Below are 15627 nucleotides of genomic sequence, written 5' to 3'. Positions count from 1 at the left end.
TCCTCGGAAGCATAGCACAAGTCTGAATACAGACAGCATAGAGCCAATATTCATAAAGTCAACTACAAAAATGATACACATCTAGAGATAGCATAATTATAATCAGCCAATCAGAACCTCTCCATAGACCCCTTTCACAACAACCTTTCTATCATATTGGCTGCAAATATAGAACAGTGGTCACAATGGTGATCTATAAAGTTACAGATTATGTCAATAACATCACAGGAGGTGACACGGCATCAGTGAGACTGATATTGGAATACTGTCTCCAGTTTTGGTGTCCTCATTTGAAAAAGATACTGTGAAATTGGAGCTGGGGCAGCAAAAAGCCACCAAAATGTTCTGAGGGCTGGAGAAAAATGCCTTCTAGTGAGCTATTGAAAGAGCTCCATCTGTTTAGCTTATCAAAAGAAGATTGAAAGGTGACTTCACTGAAGTGTTGAAGTGCCTTAATGGAGAGAAAAGATTGGGTATTAAAGGGCTCTTGAATGGAGCAGAGAAAGACATAACAAGACCCAATGATTGGAAGGTGAAAAGAGACAAATTCATATTACAACTAAGCCCCAAATAGTCAACAGCGAGGATGATTCACCACAGGAACAAGCTACCAAGGAAAGTGGTGGAATCTCCATCCCCTGAAGTCATTAAATGAAAACTAGATGCCTTTCCCCCAGAAGTAGCTATTGTGTCATGCAGGAGGCCTGTGATATGCAGGGGGTCAGATTAGATGCTGTAATGGTCTCTTCTGGCCAGAAAGTAGACTAATTTTACAGATACTAGTTTTCGGAAAAACTGAGTGTAGCATTGGGAGCAGCATCTGAAGTTTTACTGTCTAGCCAGCTTACTGCCTAGAACGAATGCTCCTTGAGTGGGGTGACCACAGGGAGTAGCTCAAACCTCCAAAGGGCCTGGCCAGGGAAATTGATGCTAGCCTTGGTACATGGACGCACACCGCCGAATTAATGTGCTTAGTATGGGCCTGTGTCCTTGACTTTATACAATTTCCAGAGCGTTGCACTGTGGGTAACTGTCCCATAGTTCCCGCAGTCTCCCCTGCCCATTGGAATTCTGGGTTGAGATCTCAATGCCTGATGGGGCAAAAATAGTGTCATGAGTGAGTCTGGGTAAATGTCATCACTCAATCCTCCCTCCATGAAAACAACAGCAGACAATCATTTTGCGCCCTTTTCCCTGGATTGCCCGGGCAGACGCCATAGCACAGCAACCATGGAGCCCGTTCAGCCTTTTTTCACTGTCACCGTATGTCTTCTTTATAGTGCTGACAGACGTGGTACTGCAGTGCTACACAGCAGCATCCCCTTGCTTTTTGCAAGTTAGCAAAGATGGTTACCAGCCCTACTGTACCGTCTGCTGCTTTGCAAGTTGACAATGACAGTTACCAGTTATACTGCACCATCTGCTACTGTCATGGGTGCTCCTGGCTGGCCTCGATGGGGTCGGCCACGGGCTTATGGACAAAAATAGGAATGACTCCCCAGGTCATTCTCTTCCTTAAGTTTTGTCTAATGGAGAGTCAGTTCTGCCTAGATTATCAGGCAAACCTACTAAAGAACCAGAGGGGCAAACGGGCGCTCCGGGTCAGAGCCCTAGAGATCCTGCAGAAATGATGCGCTGCATGCCATTCTAGTGGGTGCCCCTGCAACAACCCTACCCATTGCTTCCCTCCTCCCCTACCCCTTCTGGGCTACCATGGCAGTTATCCTCCCATTTGTGTGATGAAGTAATAAAGAATGCAGGAATTTGAAGCAACACTGACTTTATTGCTTCTGCAAGCAGGGATCAAAGGGGGGAGGGGAGCACAGCCTCCAGCTGCTATGAATGAACCTGGGAGTCATTCCCATCTTTGTCCAGGCACCCCCGGCCAACCTCACTGAGGCCAGTCAGGAGCACTCACGGGACAACGATGATGGATACCTGTCCTACTGTACCGTCTGCTGTCCGCAAGGGAAGGGAAGGGGATGCTGCTGTGTAGTGCTCCAGCACCACATCTGCCAGCGGCATCCAGTAGACATACAGTGACACTGAAAAAAGGTGAGAGAGGATTTTTTTCCCTTTGCTTTCATGGGGGCAGGAGGCGGGGGAACGACATATACTCTGAACAACCCGCGACAATGTTTTTGACCCTTCAGGCTTTGGGAACTCAGCCAAGAATTCAAATGGTTTTTGGAGAGTGCGGGAACTGTGGGATAGCTACAATCCTCAGTCGCCCCTCCCTCCATGAGCGTCCATTTCATTCTTTGACTTTCTGGTACGCTTGTCTCAGTTCCTTAAATTTCAGCACTGCGTTGAGTCCCTGTTGTGGCCTCTGTCCATCATAGCCTTGGAGATTTTTTCAAATGTTTTGGTATTTCGTCTTTTGGAACGGAGTTCTGATAAAACAGATTCATCTCCCCATACAGAGATCAACTTCAGTATCTTCCGAACAGTCCATGCTGGAGCTCTTTTTTGATTCTGGGACTGCATAGTCACCTGTGCTGATCAGCGCTCCACGCTGGGCAAACAGGAAATGAAATTCAAAAGTTCACGGGGCTTTTCTTGTCTACCTGGCCAGTGCATCCGAGTTCAGATTGCTGTCCAGAGCAGTCACAATGGTGCACTGTGGGATAGCGCCCAGAGACCAATACCGTCAAATTGCAGCCACACTAACCCTGATCTGACATGGCAATACTGATTTCAGCACTACTCGTCATCAAGGAGGAGTACAGATACCGGTATTAAGAGCCCTTTATATCAATATAAAGGGCTTCTTTGTGTGGACGGATGCAGGGTTAATGTGACATAAACTCGTAGTGTTGACCAGGCCAGAGAGAGCAGCAGGTTTCCCCTTTTGTTTCCTGCTTTCGTTTCCTTGACTAGGTTCTCCTCTGCACCAACTTGCTGTATTTGTTTGTGAGTCTGACTAGCTCAGTTGGTAAAGTATCAGACTTTTAATCTGAGGGTTCAAGTCCCTGGTCAGGTAATAAACTACTCATTATATCTTAAAAATCTGTCTTTCTGGAGTCTTCTTTGATGTTTTTTCTCTTCAGGATTTTGCCTTTTCTAAGAAGGGCCTTTGTGTGTGGGGGATTGAAGGGGCAACTTCCTGACAGCCCCTCTGTCCTTGCAGGCTGGAGGAATAAAGGCCTCTGGGCATATAGCATGTTCCTCCCCTGCACGCACACACACAAAATATCCCTATGGAATTAGAATCACCTGCTGCCTTCCCCTGTTCTGCTGGATCCCCAAATGAGGATACTCTTCAGCCTAAACCCATGTCCCCTCTTTGCCCAGTGCCACTCAGTCCCAACCCTCAGTCCCTCCTATGCTCACTGCTCCTCACTCCCAACCAGAGCCTGCTCCTCTTCACCCTTCTCCTCTGTCCCAACCCACAACCCCCTCCTATTCCCAGTGCCCCTCAATCTCAACCCACAGCTCCTTCCTTCCCCCCAGCAGCAGGTGCTTCAGACCCCCTCAGGAAGATTTTCTTGCAAGGTTTCGTGTATGAGTCTTCATGTGGATTTTACAGTATGTTGGGAACATGTTGGGTTGCTTGCCAAAATGATCACTTTTGGCTGGTGTTGGATTCCCAGTCTCCTTGTTATTGGGACAGGAGAAATAAAGGGTTGTTGTCCTTGTTGTGTGAATCGAGGGCAGCAGAACTGTGCTTGGCAGACCCAGATGGAGGGACTCACCCTCAATTCAATAGCACTTGCTAGGCAGGGGACATTGGTTCCAAAGCCAAGTGGGCTGGGGCCTGAGTCCTCATGCTAAAATTTATGTGTTAGACCAACTTTAGGACAGGGTGGCTGTGGAGGGGTGAGTGAGTCCCTAGACAACATAGTGAGTACGGTGCCCTCTTATTTTCCCCCTTTTCCACCCAGGATGGCAGATGAACTCTACAGAGGCACCTCTGGGCTTGCACTGACTAAGGACAACAGCTGTGAGTGGGGTGCAGAGAGGAGATGGCTCATGTTAAATGACTTTTGGTTGCTGGACTTACGAACCTTAGGGAGAAGGACACTGCCCAGCTTATTTGTGGGTGGGTCTTTTTCTCATAGTTTAGGTTTATGTGTTGGGGCTGCTGACATGACTTCTGCTAACCCTGGGCTTGCATTGCAATGTAGACGTACCCTGAGAGTGCAGCTATACTGAGATAAAATCCCTGTGGCCTGGCTGGCCTGGATGATCTGATTTGGGCTCCTGGGGCTCAGGTTGTGAGGCTAAAAACTGCAGTGTAGACATTTGGGCTCAGACTGGAGCCCAGGCTCGGAGACCCTCACCCCTTGTGGAGTCTCAGAGGCTGTGCTCAAGCCCAAGTGTCTACACTGTAATTTTATTACCCTGTCGCACAAGCCCCACAAGCCTGAATCAGCTGACCCAGGGTTTGAGAATAGTGACTTGGGCGTGCTAATGGCAGTGTAGACATATGCTAGGCTATGTCCACACTGCAATGAAACATCCAGGGCTGCCCCATGCCAGCTCCGGCTCCTGGGGCTTGGGCCGTGGGGTGGTAAATTTGCAGTGTAGACATCTCAGCTCAGGCTCAATACCAGGGTCTGGGACCCCACAAGGTTGGGAGGGAGTTTAGCAAGCAAAAAAGGTAAAATGGCAGTGGAGTATTACCGTGGACTCAGTGGCATTTCTCCATTGGTCTGTCTGCTTTGGGGCAGGGACAATAACACGTCCTGCTGCTTTTGTTGTTTCAAAGGGCGGTTTAGGATTTTCATTCTCAGACACTGGGCACAAAGCAGGACTCAACCCTCAATGCAAATTAAATGAGCTGCCCACAGATTCTGGCAGCCACAATGAGCATTTGGTGCGAGAGCTCAGACCTGCCCCTGTCTCAGAGGGAGGGGGTCAGCTGCGAGGGGACTGGACCACTGTCCCATCAGCTCTTATCTCCCAAACTTTCAATAACTCTATTATCAGTGGCTCTGAGCATAATTTAAACCATAAGAAAAACCACACTGGGCTAGGCTGAAGGCCCATCTAGCTCTGAATCTTGTCTTCTGACAGTAGCCAATACCATGTACCCCAAAAGCCACTCCCCTAGGGACCTGAACCTAGGATCTCCTGCTTACAAGGCAAGTGCTTTAGCGAGCTAAGCCATGGTGCTTACATCTGGTTAAAATACAGTGTCTGACCACACCTGACTCCCTGCCATCTCCACCAGGACCTGACAAACTTTGCTTGTGTTTGGATTCTGCAAAGCGGAGGAGCAGATGAGGTTTTCCTTCAAGCTCTGTGTGTGTGTGTGTGTGTGTGTGTGTGTGTGTGTGTGTGTGTGTGTGTGTGTGTGTGTGTGTAAATCTTTGGCCAGGTCTGCACTACAAAATTATTTCAGCAGAATTATATTGCTCAGGTCTGTGAAAAACTCACAACTCCCCTTCGGTCGGCAGCTCGTGGCTGGTGTACACACTGCAATGCCACATCTGGTGACAAAACTGCCCTGTTTTGGTGACAAAATAAAAACACTTCGATGAGAGGCCTAGAGCTTTTTGCAGCAAACTTAAAGGGACAGAGTGCCAGTGTAGATGCTGCCTTTCATTATATAACCATAACTGGCCTCCTCCAGTATCCCATAATGCCTGCTGTGAACTCGGCTGCCCTGCATTCTGCTACAGAGCCATGGGACCCTCCCCTTTCATAGCTCCAGGAAGTTCTGACAGCTAAGCCTGCTGCTCTGCTCTGGCAGCCAGGAGCAAATCTCTGCCGTGGATGCTGCTCTCTCCCGCCCTGCAAACACAGAGCAGGTGGCAGGAGCTTCCTTACAGTGGGGGCGGCGGGGCATTGGCATCTGAACTGTGACAACCCCATGATACCCCTTCCTTCGAGGAGGCTCTTACCTTCTAAACAGGGACGGCTGTTTTCTAGTAAAATCACTACAAGGGAAGGAGAAAACTCAAAAGAGGTTCCTCCTGGCGCTCACGTCCGTGAACCCAAATACTCTCTCAGTCCTCAAAGAGAGACCTGGAGAAGGAGACTTGCTGAAGCAAAGCCCCAAGGGTCTCTGAGGTTTCCCTGGCCCCTCACCCCTGTCCTGCCTGGCTGATGTCAGCATCTCTCTGTGAGGTCACCACCTCCCCACAACCTTGGACCAATAGTCTGAGGTCCTGCAAAAGGTCTTTGTGATGTCACTGTCACACCCCTCCCTTGCTGTGCCAATGTCCTGCCCCTGGCCTGGACCTTTGGAGGTTTGAGCTACTCCCTGTGGATCACCCCACTCAAGGAGCGTTCGTTCTAGGCAGCAAGCCAGCTAGACAGGAAAACATCAGACGCTGCTCCCAGTGCTACACTCTGTTTTTCAGAAATCAGTCAACTTTATGGCCAGAAGAGACCATTAGAGCATCTAATCTGACCCCCTGCATATCACAGGCCTCCTGTATGACACAAGAGCTACTTTGGGGGCAAAAACATTCAAGAAAGGCATCTAGTCTTCATTAAATGACATCAGGAGATGGCGAATCCACCCCTTTCCTTGGTAGCTTGTTCCTGTGGTGAATCATCCTCACTGCTGAATTTTTGTGCCCTATTTGTAATATGAATTTCTCTTTTCACTTTTCGGCCATTGGGTCTTGTTATGCCTTTCTCTGCTCGATTAAAGAGCCCTTTAATACCCAGTCTTTTCTCTCCCTGAAGGCACTTCAACACTTCAGTGAAGTCACCTTTCAATCTTCTTTTGATAAGCTAAACAGGTTGAGCTCTTTCACTACTCACTAGAAGGCATTTTTCTCCAGCCCTCAGAACATTTGGTGGCTCTTTGCTGCCCCAGCAGAGCAGTTTGCAGGGACCACTGGAGTGGTTCATGGAATGGCTGGTGGAGTGGAGCGGCTCAGACTCCCTGCTTGCAAAAGGGGAAGTATTGCCTCCTAGAGGCACCCAGGGGGGTGATGTGTAATTGTCCCAGGTCACTGGGTGGGGGCTCGAGCCAGTTTTGTATTGTTTTATTGAAGCAGAACCCCTAGATACTGAACCCAGCCCTTGTTTCTGCCAACTCAGAGGGGCAGAAGAGTTACAGGAATTTATCACACAACCCTCCCTGTTCCCATGGGGAGAATCTAGGGAAGGGGGAATCATTCCTCACCTGTGCTCCCAGAAGAACTGCTAGGACTCCTTCCTGCCAGCTACTCACTCCTGGATTCACCCTCAGCTCCTGGGATCTTTCTGCTCCAAAGGCTCCAGAGGCCTGGGGTTGGGAGGGCGTCACTGCACAGTCTGAAACACAAGGGAGGATTCTGGAATTGAAGGAAGGAGCAAAAAATGGAGAGGAAAGAAACAGAGAGAAAACGCCTCATCTCTCTCCCCTCCCCGTCCCAGCAAGAAATGTTACCAAGGATCAGCGTTAGGGGAAATGGTGCCCTGGGTAAAACTTAGACTTTGGCACTTCCCCATCGCCCCTAGACGATCCCCCTCTCCCTTTACCCCTAGCTCCGGCACTCCCAACCCTTGTGCCTCCTTCACCCCAACTCCTGCCCCCTCCTGTGCCCTAACCCCTACACTGTGTCCCCTTTGCCCTTAACTCCCATACTCCCCTCTTGTGCCACCAACCACTGCCCCCTCCTGAACCCCCTTGACACCTGACCCCTGCACCCCCTCCTGTGCCACCAGCCACTGCTCCTCTCCTGCACCCCCTTCACCCTAATCCTACACCCCCCTCCTGTGCCACCAGCCACTGCCCCTCTCCTGCACCTCCTTCACCCCTAACCCCTGCACCCCTTCCTGTGCCACCAGCCACTGCCCCCTCCTGCACCCCCTTCACCCCAACCCCTGCGCATCAACCCCTGCCCCTCTCCTGCACCCCTTTCACCCCTAACCCCTGCACCCTCTCCTGTGCCACCAGCCACTGCCATCTCCTGCACCCCCTTCACCTCTAACCCCTCCACCCCCTCCTGTGCCACCAGCCACTGCCCCTCGCCTGCACCCCCTTCAACCCTAACCCCTGCACCCCCTCCTGTGCCACCAGCCACTGCCCCTCTCCTGAACCCCCTTCACCCCTAACCTCTGCACCCCCTCCTGTGCCACCAGCCACTGACCCTCTCCTGCACCCCCTTCACCCCTAACCCCTGCGCCCCAACCCCTGCACCTCTTCTGCACCCCCTTCACCCTAATCCCTTCACCCCCTCCTGTGCCACCAGCCACTGACCCTCTCCTGCACCCCCTTCACCCCAACCCCTTCCCCCGCTCTTTTGTCCCCAACCCCTGCGCCCACTCCTGCACCCACGTGCGGACAGTGATCTGTGTGCATGGAGCAGCTAGCATTGCTCCTCCCTGGGATGCTGCTCCTCTGGGTACCCCTAGGGGCTGTGTGGGTGGGGAGATGAGAAGTGACGTCATCCGAGCTCCCTGCATCCAGGTCACTTTCCTCAGCTGGGCTGCATAAGGGGAGGGCAGAGAACAGCAGCTTCTGATGCTCCCCTCACAGCACAGCCCAAGTGGGAAAAGTGACCAGGACGCATGGAGCACATAGTGTTGCTCCTCACTCCCCCCAACCCTCTATGGGCCCATGGAGGAGCATTGGGGCAGGGGAGAGCAGTGAGCACCTTTGCACTGCCACACGGTGCCCTTTGACCCCCTGGAGCCTTGGGTGGCTGCTGGGGGCCCCACCCCTAGTGCCGTCCAGGCTCCCCAGCACAAGCAGCAGAAAACACAGGGAGACTGGCCCCACACTGAGCAGCGGTAGCCTGGGCGGCACGTAATGGAGGTCGGGGGGGCTCAGTCTCCCCAAACCTTGCATCACCAAGGGGACAGTGGGGCCCATGACTGGGACCCCGGCCAAATTAGGCCACCCTGCAAAAGTCTCCCCTATGTCAGCCCCAGGGCTGGAGGAGCTCCCACTCCCTGCTACGGCCCAGGGGCTGCAGCAGGGGTACGGAGCTTCTCTGGTCTCAGGGCTGCAGCGGGGCAGGGGTAAAGGAGTGATAGGGTGGGGCTGGTGGGGGAAGGGGTGGAACAGAGGTGATAGTGGATGGGGCTATGGGTGGAAGGGGGCAGAGCCACAGACAGAAGGGGTTGCATGGTTCTGGTGCTGGGGCCCCCATACTTGTTCTCCCTTTCCCTGGGCTTTGGCATCACTAGCCCCTGCTTAGCGAGTAGGGTTCAGTGGTCCCCATAATGTGGGGCATGACTCCTAGGGAGACACAAAGGAACATTCATGGGGGAACCTCAGGGCCTGAGTCAGCCCCCATGGAGGGCAGGGAGGAAGCACCACTCAGCCCCACTCTGTCCCAGCTCTTCCCCAACCCCACCCTCAGTCTGGGCCTCTGGCTCCCAGCCCAGCGATGACCCCCTTGCCCCTGTCCGCACCCCTCTCCCCAGCAAGCAACAGCCCCACTCCCAGCCCTGCTTCTCGACCGTGGCTTCCGAGGGGCCACAGCCATGGCTAAGAGGGCACAATGTGAAATATTTGGGGACCACTGTTTTAGCGTGATGTCCTCAATCCTTCTCTGCAGTCCAATAAAAGCTATTCCTCACCCATCTACCCCTCCATCAGGATGGACTAGGTCTGTTCTGCTGCCCTTCACTCATACAGGAAGGAGAATAACATTTTATTCCACTCAATGCTAAAGTGATTTGTAACCCAAGACCATCCCAAACTGGTCATTTTGGGGAAGCGGCCCCATCATGCTGCATAGCTAGGCAGAGTAGGTGTGTCTATGCAAACACGGTCTGTTCCTGAAGTCTTTCCCTAGCTCCTCACTAGATGTGAGGGGGGAGGTCATTCAGACCCTGCTTATGCTTAGTATTTAAAAAGTCCTTCGTGTCCCTATCTCTGTCGGCCTTAGATTTCTCCTCCTGTCCCTTTTGTTGCAGCTCAGATGAGGTGGCCCAGTGGTTAAGGTTATGGACTGCTAATCCATTGTGCTCTGCATGCATGGGTTCAAATCCCATCCTCACTGGATGCATTTAGTCTTGACTCTTCCTTTATAGACAACCATCTCCCCACTTGGTACAATAACAGACACAACAATGTTGCTTCTTGCAAACAAAAACCTTCTCAGAAACTCCAACACCCCCCCCGGCTTTAAATAAAATGTCTAAATCCCAGGTTTCTAAAAAATGTCTCTAGTTCTGTATTTCGTAGTTTTTATCTTAAAAGCTAATGTTTCCTCAAGCTGAATAAGGCAACGCTTCAAAGGAAAATGTTAGAAATGGTAGGGGAGAAATAGGAAAGGAAAAAGCCCCTTTTCTCAGGAGATACAAACTCGACTCCCTCCTGTCTCTATCACCAGTGGATTTTGCCTCCCTCCTTCTGAGGTGTAAATAAAATAAAGAGGAGACAAGGTGGTTTGGCACAAACAAAGGTAAGTGTAGTCAGGGTAAAGGTACAGAAAGCTGGGGGAACAGGGGAAAATGCGAACTTAATGAATACAATGAAACAGTGACTGGGTTTGGGAGCTTAACGCTCAGGCCCATAAACCCTCTCTTGGAAACTAGAAAACACTAAACAATGCCCCAACACAGAAACCTTTCCCCACTGTTCAGGTGCAGTGGATCCCAGGTGCCGGCGCGACGCCCAGGACCTTCCACTATCCCGTTGATTTAGAACCGTTGAGGAGGAACACTGGGGAGTCCAGACGATGGTTGGGTTTCGTTGCTGGCACGGAGGCCCTCTGGGATGCTGGACACCAGGAATGCAGGACGGCAGGAATGCGGGTGACAGGCCTCCTGTTCCTCAGTCTCACGGTGGGACCGAGGGGGTTCTTCACTCTCCAGCTTGGGAGCACTGTGAAGACACGACCGTGGATGGGGGACTCAGAGATTCCCTCCTTCCTCATCACTGCACAACTGTTATCTTTTGTCTGAGCCAGGCAGAGTTTATCTTCATCACGTTCTATCCAGCCACTTCTCAAAGTGTCATGTGATGAAGCATTCTCCCTTGTCTGTGCTTGGAGATGATGCTTTGACTTCTTTAATCCTCTATCAGAGTCGCTATGAGTGGAGATGAAAGTGTCAAAGACCTGGGAGAGGAATTCAAATGGATCCCAAACACAGTGCGATCATTGGGAGTTTAAATCCCAGGTTCCATCTATTGGCAAAGCCACTTCTAACAAGGTATCTGTTTTGTCCCCCATTATGGCACAAGTTTGAAATATGGGCAGCATAGAGCCAATATTCATAACATCAACTACAAAAATGATACACATCTAGAGATAGCATCATTGTAATCAGCCAATCAGAACCTCTCCATAGACCCCTTACAAAACAACCTTTCTACAATATTGACTGCAAATATAGAACAGTGGTCGCAACGGTGATCTATACAGTTACAGATTATGTCAATAACGTCACAGGAGGTGACATGGCATCAGTGAGACTGATATTGGAATAGCTTTCAGTTTTGGTGTCCTCATTTGAAAAAGATGTTGTGAAATTGGAGCTAGGGCAGCAAAGAGCTACTAAATGTTCTGAGGGCTGGAGAAAAATACCTTCTAGTGAGCTATTGAAAGAGCTCAACCTGTTTAGCTTATGAAAAGAAGATTGAAAGGTGACTTCTCTGAAGTGTTGAAGTGCCTTAATGGAGAGAAAAGATTGGTTATTAAAGGGCTCTTGAATCTTGCAGAGAAAGGTATAACAAGACCCAATGATTGGAAGGTGAAAAGAGACAAATTCCTATTACAACTAAGGCACAAATAGTCAACAGCGAGGATGATTCACCACAGGAACAAGCTACCAAGGAAAGGGGTGGATTCTTCATCTCCTGATGTCATTTAATGAAGACTAGATGCCTTTCTTGAATGTGTTTGCCCCCAAAGTAGCTCTTGTGTCATACAGGAGGCCTGTGACATTCAGGGGGTCAGATTAGATGATCTAATGGTCTCTTCTGGCCAGAAAGTCGACTAATTTCTGAAAAACTGAGTGTAGCACTGGGAGCAGCGTCTGATGTTTTCCTGTCTAGCCGGCTTGCTGACTAGAATGAACGCTCCTTGAGAGGGGTGATCCACAGGGAGTAGCTCAAACCTCCAAAGGTCCAGGCCAGGGGCAGGACATTGGCACAGCAAAGGAGGGATGTGGCAGTGACATCACAAAGGCCTTTTGCAGGACCTAAGACTTATTGGTCCAAGGTTGTGGGGAGGTGGTGACCTCACAAAGAGATGCTGACATCAACAAGGCAGGACAGGCTGAGCTGCTCACGTGAATGGTTGCCTCGTGGCCGGGGGGGACCATCACATTCTGTTTATGTATTGGACAGTCATATAAAATCCAGTCCAACAGTCCCCCTTTTCCACTAGTTATTTAATAGCCACATCAAATCCCCTCCGATCTTGGTGGTTTTCTCTCATGTTATCAAATGTCGTTTGTGACAGGGTTCTCTCTGCGTGTGTCAAAGATTGATATAAAATACCCCAAACATTTGCCCCACTTCTCTCTAGTTGTTTTATTTCTAATTGAATATGATGGGTTGTTTCCCATTGTGCTGAGATGCAGCCGCCTCTGGGATGGATCCATGGTGGCCATTATTTGCTAGTGACAGCCCGTGGATCTTTCTTGCCCTCCAGGCCTTCCATTCTCCTGTTAAAGAAGCACTCCCCAGGCTCCCTCTGCCTGTGTGACTGGCCAGCAGGAGGTGGTGTTAACTTTCTAGCCACTTCTCACACTCTGTGAGGTAACACTTGCAGGGGCAGGGAAGGTGTCTGTGTGGGGAGATTGCAGCTAAAGGGGCATTGTGGTAGGGGGAGGCCTCTGGGTGGCTGGGCAGGGGGTACCCTAGTCAGGTTGGTGGGTTGTGGAGGTTTGGGGTTTTCGGGGGTGGTGGTTCTGATGTGCCCATCCCTGAGGCTATGGGTCCTGGAGGTGGGTATCGCTGGGGGCCTGGTGGCTGCAGAACAGTGGGGGTGGGTGTCTCTTGGGGAGGCGGGACAGATGGTTAGAGGGAGCCTGGTTCTGTGCCAGGGGCTCTGTCTGTGCTTCCCCCGCTGGTTCCTGGTTTTGTTGCCATGCCCAGTGCACAGAGCTGGGGGAGGGGATCCCTGGCACTAGGTGAGGACATGCCAGGGAAGCAGAGTGATGGGTCGCACTGTAAAGCATCAGGGGGTCACACTGGGCAGAGGAGGGGGTCCCAGGCAAATGTCAGGGTAGATCGTTCTGGAGGGTGGGGAAGTTCCTAGGCAGGCAGTGAGGGACTGAGTTCCCAGTGGGGGGGGTGGGTCCCTTGAGGTGGTCCCTGGCTGCTGGGGGCTCTTGGTGGGGGGAACCCTTTGGGATTCCCAACCTGGCAATCATGGTGTGGTGGGGGTTCTCTGGCCGGTGGGGCTTTGAGGGGTATCTGGGGTCCCTGGCCAGGGACTCTGGGGGCTGCGTCCCAGGGAATATCTGATGGGATCCTGGCTGGGGGGTGTCTGGGGCCCCTGGCTGGGGGGTCTGGGCTCTGGGTACTAGGGGGTGTCTGGGGGCTGCTGCTAACCATGATCCTTCTCTCTGGTCAACTTGTACCAGAGTCCTGGCTCCTAGTCACCAGGTCACCAAGTCCATTCTCCAGTCACGTGCCCTGTCACTGTGATAACTTTCTGTCCACTTAGCAAACACTGTTAGTGTGAATTCACAGAATTTACTTTTCTCCTCTTTTGAAAACTGCAGGAACTTTCGGTTCCGTTTGGAAAATTTTTGCCCCCAGTCCTTGTCCTAGATCTGCGGGGGTGAGGGAGGTGGGAAGGGAGTCAGCACTGCCACACGATGGTCTTTTCCACAGCGTTCTGAACTCATTCTTTCTGAAATCCGGTGTCATTGAGACCGTTGTTAATCCAGAGTCACTGTATGGAAAGACAAGGAGTGATTCCAGATGGACAGTGGGTCAAATGAGATCAGCCATTCTCCCTGTGAGGAGGGGCTCCCATTAGCTGCTCTCCCCAGAGAGCTAAAGGAGGGAAGGTGCTCATACACTCCATCCCTCTCTGCTCAGGATATTGGGGTTCAGCTTTGTTAGGCCTGAATAAAGATATAGCAGACAAAACCAGGTATGCCAACCTGACCAAAGTCAGGCTAACAGAGGTTTGTGGGTAATCCCTGAGTGGAAAACACTGAGAAGCAGCAGCATGTCTCACAAGCGCTGGGAAAAAGTGAGATAAGAGAGAAACTGCATTCCTGGCATAGTACCAGATGTGCTGTGTTCGGGCAGCTCCTTCGAAGAACTGATAAGAGTCCTAGTTTCCCAGCCTCCTTGTTTTCGCTCCCTGGTTTTGTTCTTTGTTTGTTTTGAACTCCCCTACATTTCTAACTTTAGGCATGCATGTATACTAAAGGTGTCTAGTTTCTAGTTGTTAGAAGAAGGGGGTGGGTTGCTCCAGTGAATAATTTATGACACGACGGAACTGTCTATATAGGCTTATACTAAGATGTAAAGAGCAGGCTGGTTCTCTCTGGAGACGAGCTGCTCTCTATTGATGCGTGCACTTGTCAATAAAGAGCTTTCGATCGGACCTTGCTGGTGTTGCCTGTCTCTCTCGCGGTCAGACAACGAACTTTGCCGTCTGGGTTAGAGTCCCTGACATCTTTGGTGACTCCGCCGGGACCCGTCTGACTCTCCGGCGGGGGATCGGACCCTGAGGCAACGCAGCGCGCATCCTCCAGTTTAGAGGAGCCTTGCCTGGTGATCTGATCTCTGCGTTGGCGATAACGCGTGTTCTGTGAACCAGCTGAAACTCGTAGAAATCCAGCAACGTCCACCTACCCGTTGAGTAGGGTCCAGGTTGTCGGGGTTAGAGTCCCTGATTACTTAGGTCTGGGTTAGAGTCCCAGTCCAGGTTTGCACAGGATCCATGTTGTCTGGGTTAGAGTCCCAGCCTGGGTTTGAGTCCCAGTCCAGATGTTCAAGTCCCTGAAGAGGTAAGCGAGCGCTCGTCGCGGGGAGGTGGGGGTTAGAGTCCCTTCATTAAAATGAGACAAGTTGGCAGTAAGTGCCCGGGGGATGCCCCGTTGTCTCTGGTACTTAGAGATTGGAAAGAGATTTCTGAGACAGCTGATCTAGTTAAATTTAAGATGAGAAATCTGTGTTGGATCCAATGGCCATCATTTACCTTTCATTTGTCCCCAACTAGAGACTGGCCGGTGGGTGAAACCTTTTCCACAGATAGGAGGAACTCCTTAAGGGATATTTTGGTTGATCTTAGGCCGAGACAAATGGATTACTTGTTTGTATGGTATAATTATAAACCCATGGAGGGATGGGTAGCTTTTGAAGCTGTTTGTATGGAGAGCTCTTGTAAAAAAAACACCCACCATATGCAGCATAGCCGCACCGGGAGGAGGACAATTTTGTTCCTGTTCTTCCCCGTCTGATGGAGTGCAAGGATTCAAAAGCAGGTTACGGACAGTTCAGGGACAGAGGAGAATCAAGGGGGAGCTCAGAGTGATGTTCCCTCATCTTCAGAGGAATCAGGCAGCCTCACCCCGTCTGTGCAGCCTCCAGCCAGCCTTTTGCAAACTTGGTCAGGGACTGCTTTTCAAACACCCCCAATATTACAGCAGCCCTTGTCCTTGCCCTTGTGGACCCCCACTAGGTTACTTAACTCCATGAGGGAGAATGTTTCTGAGACACCTCTGATATTACAAGCCTCATTGAGAACTTATCTGGTTCTACTGGTTGCTGGGGAACATGATATGGTTTTACCCATACCCTGTTTGCAACTT

At 51.0% G+C, this 15627-nt stretch overlaps 1 protein-coding gene and 1 non-coding gene across 2 annotated transcripts in view; both read left to right on the top strand.

Moving 5' to 3' along the window:
- LOC127042431 (zinc finger protein 560-like) overlaps positions 1–15627 on the top strand; it is an 816513-nt gene that overhangs the window by 745239 nt on the left and 55647 nt on the right. The gene's annotated exons all lie outside the window — the stretch shown is intronic.
- TRNAS-GCU (transfer RNA serine (anticodon GCU)) lies at positions 9818–9905 on the top strand. The gene has a single exon. It is a non-coding gene; the product is annotated as a tRNA-Ser (tRNA).

The sequence above is a fragment of the Gopherus flavomarginatus genome, unplaced genomic scaffold, assembly GCF_025201925.1.
Source record: "Gopherus flavomarginatus isolate rGopFla2 unplaced genomic scaffold, rGopFla2.mat.asm mat_scaffold_43_arrow_ctg1, whole genome shotgun sequence".
Lineage (NCBI taxonomy): Eukaryota > Metazoa > Chordata > Testudines > Testudinidae > Gopherus > Gopherus flavomarginatus.
The sequence above is the reverse complement of the archived record's forward strand: the minus strand, read 5'-3'. Positions and strand labels throughout refer to the sequence as shown.